Below are 13,363 nucleotides of genomic sequence, written 5' to 3' on the forward strand. Positions count from 1 at the left end.
ATTATGAAAAATATAAAAAAATTGAGGAATATAAAAAATTATAAGGGAGTACTAATTTTGAGAGATACTAGAAATTTGAGCGAATCCCAATATTTTAAGGAATACCAAAAAATTAAGGGAATTATGAAAAATACCAAAAATCTGATGGAATAACAAATGTTGATTCCCTCGAAAATTTTTAATTTTTAATATTTGTAAATTTATTAACATGAATAACATAATTCCTTATATTTTTTTGATATCTCTTTCATAATAATGACTTTGGCTTGAGGAATCAAATTTTGGTATATTGATATTTTTCATACCAAGGGAATAGCAAAAGTTCTCATAGAATACCAAAATTTTTGAAGCTATTACTAATTATTGGTTGGTCTCAACAAATTTTATTTAATTTTTAATTTTAAATATTTGTAAATTTATTTGTATAAATAACATTAATCCTTAATATGTAAAAACAAATGTGGTATAGTGATCAGTCATAATTTGATACATCAAATTAAGCTCTCTAATATACTTGAAGAGCTTATTCTTAAGCAATTTAAGTGTCTTTTATATGTTTTTGTTGATTTTGTGTTTTATTATTAATGAATTATTTTTATTAGTTTTAAGCCATTTTTGAGACCCAAATTAGCCAATCGTGTTATAGGAACTTAACAAATTGATTGAGTGTTGACATGAAGAAAATATCACCTAGAGGGGGGGTTATCACGATAACAAAGCATGAAAGTCGTGATATCCCAAACAATGCTGAAATGAAGAGAATTGAGGTTAGTTATAGTGATATCGCGATACTGAGTAATGGGTATCGTGATACTGAGACATCCCAGGACCACCCATTTCAAGACTATTGTGGGTATCATGATACCCAAGCTTGACGGGTGAAAAAAAACTACAGGGGAAATTTTATGTCCAGCAGGCTTAAATCTATTTTTCATTTAAGGGCAAAATGGTCATTATTAGGTTAAATGTTATTAGGCCATAAATATAACTTTATAAGCCTTTTATTTCAGATTTTTGTTGGCTAATAGTTTCCTTTTGTTTTCAATAGTTTTAGGGTTAGGTTTTCTTTTCCTTTCATTTTGAGACTAGGTTTTCTCTTTTCTTTTTAAGTTAGATTTTAGTTTTGTTGTTTACTTTCTTCTTTATAGTAAAAGATTTTGTAAACAAGGATGGACGAGCTCTTGAATTTCAATAGAACTTCATCAATTGAATGAGTATTTTCTTAAATCCTTTGCTTTCATTTTATTCTCACAATATGTTTGATAAAATGCTTGTTTAGAATTTAAGTTTGAGTATGTGCTAAAATTGTTGGATGGTTGGTTGATTGGTTGTTTGTTTGTTAGCTTAAGTTAATGTCTATTATTGATTGATTGGTTGTTCGATTATATCGAAATACTTAATATGTTAGAATTGACGCCTCTAGCAAAAATCCTAGATAAACGAGATCGAGAGAAAAGTCTATCCTTAGATAGTTCAATATAATTGTGTCGAGTAGTAAGATCGAGAGGTAAGCTATATGTCTAAGTGAGACCGAGAGGTAATCTTAGGTGGTATCTTTTAGTCTAGGATGAGAACAAGACGAGATTTCTAACTAAAAGTGGCAACCAATATAATTGGTATAGGTTCATTAGTTTAAATAGCACTCAACTAATCAATCGACCATCGTTTAATCATTTACATTATCTAAAACATTAGGAAGAAAGTTTAACTTAGTTAGCTTAATTAATAATTTAATTTTAGTTTATAAACAAATTTATTTGGACTTGCATTAATAATTTCCGACTTGATCTGATTAATAATTGCTTAACTTATAATTAACTTGATAAACACATTTACCCACTTGGCAATCTTTTGGGTCCGATCCTTGGAATACTTGAGTGTCCCATTGACACTACAAATATTAAGTTGGATGAAATTGTAATCCTAGGCTTTTACTATTGATTGATTATTGCAATTTAATTTGTTTTGCTAATTTTTATTTATAAGATTTAGTTTGAAAATTTTATATTATTGATTTATTTAGATAGGTTATAGAGTAATAGTTGGTGATTAGCATCATAATTAGTAATAATTCTCTATAGGAACAATATTTGTATATTGTTTATCACGATACATATACTTGTGGGTGTGATATTCGTCTAACACCTAATTTGACCTGGGCTAACCTAATTTCAAAATAAAATATGACCCTAAGGGATTAGGTCGAGTTAGAACCCATCGATTTTAGGTTTCTTCACCATCCTTACCTACACCTATAAGGCATTACCTAGTGAGTAATCCTTGAAAACTTAGTTAATCCTTGAAAACTTAGTTACAAACTAAGTATAGAGAACAATTTGTTTACAACAATTTGCAGTAAAATAAGTTCCTTACAATGTACAATACAAGTGCTCTCAATCTTTCATCAATTATAATAACAAGCCTTCTCTTAAATAGGAGTCATTGGCTTGCCAAACTTCAATCTCTTTGAATTGCGGTCAAGTAGGTCTTGAATAAGGAATATGAATTGTAACGCCCCAATTTTCGGGAATCCTGTGAATGTTGGCATAGGTTTAATTATGTTAGTGGGCCTCTAGAAAGCCCAAACTTAAGATAGAACCCGACAATTTTAGTTAATTTTTGTTCCATAAGAAAAAGAGGGTGAAATTATGAAATAGGACCTATGTGAAAATGTTTGAAAATGCTATAGGCTAAATTGAAATGGCCAAATAAATAGGAGTGCAAAATAGGAGGATTTGCATGACAAACCTCCCATTTTACATGAAGTGGCCAGCCATCATGTTGAATATAGACAAAATGTACACTTGATATCCATAATTTATGGTACAAATTGATACAAATTGATAATAGGTTAGGTAAATGTTTCATGATAATGTGTTAGGTAAATGTTTCATGATAAGAATTTCATGTCTTTTGTATTAAAGAATTAAATGGATGAAATATGAAGTTTTATTAAAAGAAAAGGGGTGAAAAGAACAAAGTTTTGTCCATCTTTGTTCATCATAGCTGAAAGTTAGAGAAGAGAAAGGAGAGGAGAAAGCTCTTGAGTATTCGGTCATTAGGAGGAGGAAAATTGAAGGTAAGTTCTTGGTACCTTGCTTCTATTTTGAGGTTCATGAGTTCTTCTTGATTCTACCTTAACTCTTGAAGTATATTTTGATTTTTAGTTGTGTTGTGAGCATTTGGTCATGAATTAAAATGAAGGAAATGGTTGTTGTTTCATGTTCTTTTGATGAAAAATGGAAGATATGTGAAGTTGAGCCAAACAAATAAGCATGCATGTGCCTTAGATGTTAAAGGAAAAATCAGCTAACATGTTGTGCTTTAAAATGATGAAATGGAGATTATACTTAAGTAAAATCATAGATATGTGATGATTGATTGGTGATATACATGTTTAAATAACATGCATGCAAGTTATGTGTGAAAGAGTGATTTGGTAATAAATCTGCTTGGGACAGCAGCAGTAACGTGACTTTGGAAAATCACCATAAATTGTGGGAGATGAGTTAGAAGGTGAATAAATTATGTAATTAAAGCTTGTTGAGTCTAGTTTCAAATGGAATAAACAAGAACATATTTTGAATTCTGTACAATGAGAAATTTGATTCGTAATGAAGAGTGGTCAGATTAGTCAAACAGTGAAACATGGGAAAATTTAAGAAAAATCTGGTATTGATTGGCCATACCAAAATTCTGAAAATTTTATGGATAGAAGATATATGAGTCTATTTTCAGGAAAATTAACGGCACTTGATTTGGAGTTTCGTAGCTCTAGTTATAAATGATTTAGTGACTGTTGTTCAGAAAGACAGCTAGCAGTGAAATTATGATTATGTGGTAAACATTGACAAAAATTTGTTAATGAGTTGCTTATTGATTTCTTATAAGCTTACTATGATCTGTAGGTGTGGTTGGCCGAATATTGTAAGAGGTTAATACGTAGTTCGTATTTGAATAGTTAGATTAATGTGTTAGTAATTTAATTGTAGGCAGTTCGTGTGTGGATCTCGTCAGCATATCGTCGCAAACAGGTGTGTAACTAACACCCTCTTTCTTAGTCTGGATCGGCAAAAGTCGAAAAGTCGAAATGCCGAAAACCGGTATTTTGTAGATTTTGAAAGTGTGCGAATGCTCATGAGGTAAATCGATTAATGTTTTTGTAAGCTGCAAAATTTAGACGTAAAGTGCATGATTTACGTGCCTCGATATTTTTGGGCTTAATGGGCCAAAATTGGAATGATGGGCCAACGGCCCAATTCGGTAAGAACCCTCGATGCGTGATTACGTTAGTACGTGAAAAGTAGGAATATGCATGAAAAACCCTAAAATAGATAAATTACTGAAATACCTTTAAAAGTGGAAAATTTACGCTTTTACCCTAGTAGATAAATTAGAAATACCCCTAGGGTTAAATTGACCTAAATGCATGTTTGATTGTTGTTATTCTTGCATGCCATGTTGTTATTATCGATGCATGGGACTGGGATATTGACGGAGGAAGTCTGAAAGTGGCTTGTCCACGTCTTGGAGGCTTTGCCTCAATTTATTGATAATCGAGCAACAAAGGCAAGAATGTGGGAGTGTTAAATTTGGGTGGGTTGAGCTATTCCCCACATGGAGTGTATGGTGATGATGCGGTGGAGTGTAGTGGTTGGTGGGTTGAGTAGTCTCCCAAATGGGCTTGCATATGTTTCTTGATGTTACATGTATTTTGAAATGGGCCTATGGGTCATCTCATTATCTGAATAAGGGCTAAGGCCCAATTTATTATAATCTGAAAAGGGCTCGGCCCAAGATACTTTATTACCCAAACGGGCTTGCATATGTTTATTGATGTTGCATGTATTTTGAAATGGGCCTATGGGCCATATTGTTATCTGAATAAGGGTTAAGGCCCGGTTTATTGTAATCTGAAAAGGGCTCGCCCGATATCACTTTATTACTTGAATGGGCTTAGGCCCAATGGGCTTGAGTGACTTGGACTTTGAATGGGGTTTCCTTACACATGAGTTTTCCCAAACTCACCCTTTTATTTTCATCCACGCAGAAATCCCCAACCATAGTGGGCTTGGAGTGTGAGGGAATTCGGAGTGGCCAGATTCGAAAGTTTGATTTTTCTTCTAGTGAATGGACATCCTTTTATTTACGTTTGAAGTTTTGGGTTTTAAATGTAATAAGGCCGCTTAATTATTTTTGATGGTTTTAATATGTATTACTAAGATAGGTAATACTTATTTTAACTATTGAAATTGGATAGCTTTAGGCGTTTTCAAAAACAACAGTTGATTTCAAAATAACACGACAACAAGCAAAGCTTCCATAATGAAAGTATTTTCCAAAATTAATCACTTTTTCTAAAATGACTTAATCAAATTGGTTTTCTAGAAATATCCATGACGTTAAGGTGTGGCAATGGCGGTATGCATGTCTAGGATTGGATCCGAAGGAGCTTGGTACTTAGCGATCAGATGGACTCACCACCTCTTTTCCGGTTTCCTACGGTGCTGACTTCCATTCACTTTAACCCTTAATGAATTAATCTTTTGAACATCAAGTACGATTTTACGGACTTAGAATGGAAATTTTTTTTTACGTTTTGATGTGGCATGCGGATCAAGCCATAACTTCGGGCGGGTTTGGGGTGCTACATTTAGTGGTATCGAGCCCGATTACAACAACTCTACTGTGGAATGGGTTTACAAAATTTAGAACTTGAAAACAAAAATTTTATAAAGATTGCAAAAGCAGTTTTCAAAATTTAGATCTTTAGAAGGTGGCATTCGAATCTCCTACCAAGCACGTAAGTATTACTCGAACTTTTCGAATATTTTCTGAATTATCATGCGTACTAAAATCTCGCTAGGATACTCGGATAGGATGATACTAAAACCATAGGAAAATCGATAAGAGATCAAATCGTAGCTAGACTTGATTCTGCGAAAACAAACTCTGAACTACTGTCTGATTCATAAAACATCTGTAATAAACACTAGAATATTAATTGATGCATAAAAATTCGTAATCAAGATAATACGATATGAGTACAAGAGGCCGTGGATGAAGCCGAGGTAGTACTCAAGCTGGATCTTCGTCTTCTGAATACATACCCACTGGAGTAGCACGACCACCACCGGTGGATGAGAATGGGCCGTAAGATAGAGCCGCCGAGGATGATGCCCTGTCACAGGCAATGCTTCGTGTTCTGGAAAGGGTTGCCGGAGCAAGTTCGGGCAACGAAATTCAGGGATCTATTTCTGAATGACTTCGGGACTAACGGAACGGAGATCTTTAAGGGCGTGTCTAGTATAGCCCGAATGTGGCGGAATATTGGTTGGAGGCCACGAGCGGATTATGGACGACTTGGACCGCTCGAGGAGATTGTGAGTGGGGTATCTGTACTAAGTCCCTTGGGTCACTTTCGGTTAGGGTAGACAAAGCGTATAGGAATGTACCCTTAGAAACTCAAGGTAAGATTTTCCCGGAGATCGATGGAGTTACCATTCGGAGAGTTTGATCTCATTTTGGGAATGGACTGGCTTGTTAAGCATAAAGTGACTCTGGATTGTACTGCTAAACGAATGGTGTTAAGGACCACAAAGGATGAGGAGGTTATGGTGATAGGTGAGCGAATGGATTATTTGTCCAATATGGTATCGGCATTAAGAGCCGAGAAGTGGATTCGGAAAGGTTGTGAGGCCTATTTGGCATTTGTAAGTCAGTCGGAAGAGGAGGGACTGACAATGGATAAGGTTAGGACCGTAAGGGAGTTCCAAGATATTTTTCTGGAGGAGCTTCCAAGATTGCCTCCGAATCGAGAAGTTGAGTTTGGAATAGATTTGTTGCCTGGAACGGCGCCCGTGTCCATCGCACCGTATAGGATGGCACCGAAGGAGTAAGTGGAGTTAAAGGCTCAAATTAAAGAGTTGTTGGATAGGGCCTTTATTAGGCCAAGCGTGTCTTCATGGGGAGCACCAGTGCTATTCGTGAAAAAGAAGGATGGTACGATGCGGATGTGCATTGATTATCGCCAGTTGAACAAACTGACGATTAAGAATAAGTATCCACTACCAAGGATTGACGATTTATTCGACCAGCTTAGAGGAGCTTCTGTATTTTCTAAGATCGACTTTCGATCTGGTTATCATCAGTTAAGGGTTAAGGAGTCAAATATCCATAAGACGGCATTCAGGACTCGGTATGGTCATTACGAGTTTCTGGTTATGCCATTTGGACTGACGAACGCTCCTACAGCGTTTATGGATCTGATGAATCATGTGTTCCAACCATTTTTAGATCAATTCGTAGTCGTCTTTATTGACGATATCTGGTATATTCAAACTGAAGCGAAACATGATGAGCATCTTCGTATAGTGCTGTAAGTATTAAGGGAGAAGGAACTCCTTGCGAAGTTCAGCAAGTGTGAATTTTGGTTGAGGGAGGTAACTTTCTTAGGACATGTGGTCTCTACTGAGGGGATTAAAGTGAACCCTCGGAAAATTGAAGCGATTTTGGAATGGAATCCACCTAGGTCAGTGTCGAATCTGAAGTTTCCTAGGGTGGCGAGGATACTCTGAAGGTTTGTGGAAGGTTTTTACGTGATGGCGGCACCTCTGACAAAACTCATAAGAAAAGGAGTACCGTTTGTATAGACTGAGAAGTAGCAGGAAGCTTTTGAGAAGTTGAAGAAAGTTCTGACTAAAGCACCTGTGTTGATTCAGCCGGAGTTTGGGAATGATTTTACTGTGTACAGTGACGCATCACACGTGGGTTTGGGCTACGTGTTAATGCAAGAGGGTAAGGTGGTTGCATATGCATCACGACAGCTTAAGCTTCATGAGGGAAACTATTTGACTCATGATTTAGAGTTGGCAGCAGTGATATTTGCACTTAAGATTTGGAGACATTACTTGTATGGAGAAAGGTATATTATATACACTGACCATAAGAGTCTTAAGTATTTGTTAACTCAGAAGGAGTTAAACCTTAGGCAACGAAGATGGGTAGAGTTGCTTAAGGATTACGACTGTTCGATCGAGTACCACCCAAGCAAGGCTAATATGGTAGCCGATGCTCTAAGTCGTAGAGCTGTATCTGATCTGAGAGCAATGTTTGCTCGTCTGAGTCCGTATGATGATAGAAGTCTGTTGGCTGAGTTGCAAGTGGGGCCAACCTGGGTGGATCAGATTAAGGAAAAACAGTTGAACGATGAGTCTTTGGTCGCTCGTTTTCAACAAGTTAAGGAAGGGGAAACTTCTGAGTTTGGGAGCCAGAAGAGACGTTGCAACAGCAATACCCTTATCTGTTTGGATTAGGTAAATTTCGAGGACGAAATTTCTTTAAGGAGGGTAGAGTTGTAACGCCCCAATTTTCGGGAATCCTGTGAATGTTGGCATAGGTTTAATTATGTTAGTGGGCCTCTAGAAAGCCCAAACTTAAGATAGAACCCGACAATTTTAGTTAATTTTTGTTCCATAAGAAAAAGAGGGTGAAATTATGAAATAGGACCTATGTGAAAATGTTTGAAAATGCTATAGGCTAAATTGAAATGGCCAAATAAATAGGAGTGCAAAATAGGAGGATTTGCATGACAAACCTCCCATTTTACATGAAGTGGCCAGCCATCATGTTGAATATAGACAAAATGTACACTTGATATCCATAATTTATGGTACAAATTGATACAAATTGATAATAGGTTAGGTAAATGTTTCATGATAATGTGTTAGGTAAATGTTTCATGATAAGAATTTCATGTCTTTTGTATTAAAGAATTAAATGGATGAAATATGAAGTTTTATTAAAAGAAAAAGGGGTGAAAAGAACAAAGTTTTGTCCATCTTTGTTCATCATAGCTGAAAGTTAGAGAAGAGAAAGGAGAGGAGAAAGCTCTTGAGTATTCGGTCATTAGGAGGAGGAAAATTGAAGGTAAGTTCTTGGTACCTTGCTTCTATTTTGAGGTTCATGAGTTCTTCTTGATTCTACCTTAACTCTTGAAGTATATTTTGATTTTTAGTTGTGTTGTGAGCATTTGGTCATGAATTAAAATGAAGGAAATGGTTGTTGTTTCATGTTCTTTTGATGAAAAATGGAAGATATGTGAAGTTGAGCCAAACAAATAAGCATGCATGTGCCTTAGATGTTAAAGGGAAAAATCAGCTAACATGTTGTGCTTTAAAATGATGAAATGGAGATTATACTTAAGTAAAATCATAGATATGTGATGATTGATTGGTGATATACATGTTTAAATAACATGCATGCAAGTTATGTGTGAAAGAGTGATTTGGTAATAAATCTGCTTGGGACAGCAGCAGTAACGTGACTTTGGAAAATCACCATAAATTGTGGGAGATGAGTTAGAAGGTGAATAAATTATGTAATTAAAGCTTGTTGAGTCTAGTTTCAAATGGAATAAACAAGAACATATTTTGAATTCTGTACAATGAGAAATTTGATTCGTAATGAAGAGTGGTCAGATTAGTCAAACAGTGAAACATGGGAAAATTTAAGAAAAATCTGGTATTGATTGGCCATACCAAAAATTCTGAAAATTTTATGGATAGAAGATATATGAGTCTATTTTCAGGGAAAATTAACGGCACTTGATTTGGAGTTTCGTAGCTCTAGTTATAAATGATTTAGTGACTGTTGTTCAGAAAGACAGCTAGCAGTGAAATTATGATTATGTGGTAAACATTGACAAAAATTTGTTAATGAGTTGCTTATTGATTTCTTATAAGCTTACTATGATCTGTAGGTGTGGTTGGCCGAATATTGTAAGAGGTTAATACGTAGTTCGTATTTGAATAGTTAGATTAATGTGTTAGTAATTTAATTGTAGGCAGTTCGTGTGTGGATAAATCAAGATATCGTCATAAGCAGTGTGTAACTAACACCCTCTTTCTTAGTCCGGATCGGCAAAAGTCGAAAAGTCGAAATGCCGAAAACCGGTATTTTGTAGATTTGCGAGTGTGCGAATGCTCGCGAGGTAAATCGATTAATGTTTTTGGTAAGCTGCAAAATTTAGGCGTAAAGTGCATGATTTACGTGCCCTCGATATTTTTGGGCTTAATGGGCCAAAATTGGAATGATGGGCCAGCGGCCCAATTCGTAAGAACCCTCGATGCGTGATTACGTTAGTACGTGAAAAGTAGGAATATGCATGAAAAACCCTAAAATAGATAAATTCTTGAAATACCTTTAAAAGTGGAAAATTTACGTTTTACCCCTAGTAGATAAATTACGAAATACCCCTAGGGTTAAATTGACCTAAATGCATGTTTGATTTGTTGTTATTTCTTGCATGCCATGTTGTTATTATCGATGCATGGGACTGGGATATTGACGGAGGAAGTCTTGAAAGTGGCTTGTCCACGTCTTGGAGGCTTTGCCTCAATTTATTGATAATCTGAGCGACAAAGCGCAATCTGTGGAGTGTTAAATTTGGGTGGGTTGAGCTATTCCCCACATGGAGTGTATGGCTGGTACGGGTGGAGTGTAGTGGTTGGTGGGTTGAGTAGTCTCCCCAAATGGGCTTGCATATGTTTACTGATGTTACATGTATTTTGAAATGGGCCTATGGGTCATACTGTTATCTGAATAAGGGGCTAAGGCCCAGTTTATTATAATCTGAAAAGGGCTCTGGCCCAGTACCACTGTTACCCAAACGGGCTTGCATATGTTTATTGATGTTGCATGTATTTTGAAATGGGCCTATGGGCCATATTGTTATCTGAATAAGGGGTTAAGGCCCAGTTTATTGTAATCTGAAAAGGGCTCTGGCCCAGTATCACTGTTACTTGAATGGGCTTAGGCCCAATGGGCTTGAGCTGACTTGGACTTTGAATGGGGTTTCCTTACACACTGAGTTTTCCCCAAACTCACCCCTTTTATTTTCATCCACGCAGGAAATCCCCAACCATAGTGGGCTTGGAGCTGTGAGGGAATTCGGAGTGGCCACCCGTTCTGAAAGTTTGATTTTTCTTCTAGTGAACTGGACATCCTTTTATTTACGTTTGAAGTTTTGGGTTTTTAAATGTAATAAGGCCGCTTAATTATTTTTGATGGTTTTAATATGTATTACTAAGATAGGTAATACTTATTTTAACTATTGAAATTGGATAGCTTTAGGGCGCGTTTTCAAAAACAACAGTTGATTTCAAAATAACACGACAACAAGCAAAGCTTCCGCAATGAAAGTATTTTCCAAAATTAATCACTTTTTCTAAAAATGACTTAATCAAATTGGTTTTCTAGAAATATCCATGACGTTAAGGTGTGGCAATGGCGGTATGCATGTCTAGGATTGGATCCGAAGGAGCTTGGTATAGCGATCAGATGGACTCACCACCTCTTTTAGGTTTCTTACGGTGCCTGACTTCCATTCACTTTAACCCTTAATGAATTAATCTTTTGAACATCAAGTACGATTTTTTGGACTTAGAATGGAAATTTTTTTTTTTTACGTTTTGATGTGGCATGCCGGATCCGGCCATAACTTCTGGGCCGGGTTTGGGGTGCTACATGAATATTAGAGATCTTTTAGGAATAAAGCTTTTTTTTTAGAAAAGAAGTCTTTTTATTTAAGGAAATTTGATCACACCAAAAGATCTTTATAGAATCCTTGTTTAACCAATATTCAATGTGATCTAATCCAATAAATTACTACTTAGAATCCTCAAAGTAATGTAGAAATAAGTCCAAGGTTGTTTGGTTAAAAGATGTCAACAAATATGGCAAGTTGCACAACAACCCAATTGTAAAGTGAACTGCAGTTGACATTGCATCTTGGACATGCAACTGTCATTAGCATTTTAGTTTCTAAGTTGGATATTGTTGGTATAGGTTGTTGTAATGGCCAATTTTTGGCCTAGGCAAATAAAAATAAAATAAAATCCAAATAACCAAATAAAAGTCCAATTTACAAACCAAATCAGCCCAATAATACAATACCCAAACCCATACAAACCAAACCAGCCCAAATTTTAAAACCAAATACAAACCCAAACTACCCAGGCCCATTTCTAACCCTAACCCAACAACACTTTTAGAAAACAAAGAACCCTAGCACTGCAGCCGCTGCTCAGCCCCCCCATGCACGCCACTACTGCCATCGCTGGCCATCACGCGTGTCTGACACCTGCAAAGAAGGATTTACACGCAAACAAAAGGAAACAACGAACAAAAGGACAAAAACGATAGCAAACAAAAGAAAAAAACAACGAAGAAACAGACAAAGAATAGAAATAGAACGAGCATTTATTCGGCTATAAAAGCCATTTTCGTTCCCTTTGTATTTTTTTACGCACATTAAGCAATCAAAATAGCAAAAAACCAAAAAAGGTTGATTTTATTTCCATTTTTGTTTTAAGTTCTGAGTTCATTTATTCAGTTTTATTATTATTATTTATACGAAAATAGACAAAAGTAAAAAGAAGGAAAGGGAACTTATCGATTTATTCCGTGGTCGCGCCATCAGAGCCTCCTTCTCTGTTGCCAGACTCGAGTCCAAAAGAGGGAGAGGGGTCTTCTCTTCTCGATCCTTTTAGGGCTAAAAAAGGGAGGGGCCTTTAGGCGCGTTTAAACAGGGGCTAAAGGGCCCATTATCCCACCTCCGACCACTGCTTATGGCGGCAGGTGCGGAGGTGAACCGCATCCTCGGTGACCAGAGGAAAAGGGGAAGGGAGAGAGAGCAAAGAAGCTCTCTGTTTTAAAAAAAAAAAACTGAGGATGAAAATGAATTTTGCAAAAAAATTTGGGTTTAAATACAACCCATGGAACGGTGCCGTTTTTGGGTGTGTGTGCAGGTGCCAAAACGGCACCGTTTTGGACCACCCGTGCGTGACCCGACCCGCCACTAAGGGGATCCGCGTGTTTCATCCTTTGGGGATTATTTCGCGCGTGGTCCTTCCACTTTTGGGGTGCACCGCAATCAGGCCCTTGTTTGTTTCTTTTAATTTTTTAGATTTTAGCCACACAATTTCATTTTTGATACACCTTAGTCCTTTGAAACGCTGCGTATAGAGGGTTGGGAATATTTTCCTAATCAGTCCCTCGTTCTTTTATGCGCGCTTCACTTTGGTCCTTAATACCTTATTTATTTATTTATAATTTTTACCTCTAAGTTTCTATTTAATTTCAGCCTAGTCCTAGTCTATTAATTAATTAATTTATTTATTTATTCAGTTTTTTGGGACTATTTTTATTATTTATTTTAAGTTTGTAGTCTTACATTATTCATTTTAAAAATCATTTTATTATTATGTATATTTAGTTTTTTTTTACATTTTTGAATCATCATTCATTTTAAATTTTATATATATTGTTTACTTTAAACTATTATGCATATCTATTTTAAGGT

At 36.1% G+C, this 13,363-nt stretch overlaps 1 long non-coding RNA gene across 1 annotated transcript; it reads left to right on the forward strand.

Moving 5' to 3' along the window:
• Nucleotides 1–3,984: 3,984 nt before the first annotated feature.
• On the forward strand, nt 3,985–11,170 carry LOC128284392 (uncharacterized). The gene is made up of 2 exons (XR_008274823.1): nt 3,985–4,034; nt 10,911–11,170. It is a non-coding gene; the product is annotated as an uncharacterized LOC128284392 (long non-coding RNA).
• The last annotated feature ends 2,193 nt before the right edge of the window (nt 11,171–13,363 follow it).

This window comes from Gossypium arboreum, chromosome 11 (genome assembly GCF_025698485.1).
Source record: "Gossypium arboreum isolate Shixiya-1 chromosome 11, ASM2569848v2, whole genome shotgun sequence".
Lineage (NCBI taxonomy): Eukaryota > Viridiplantae > Streptophyta > Magnoliopsida > Malvales > Malvaceae > Gossypium > Gossypium arboreum.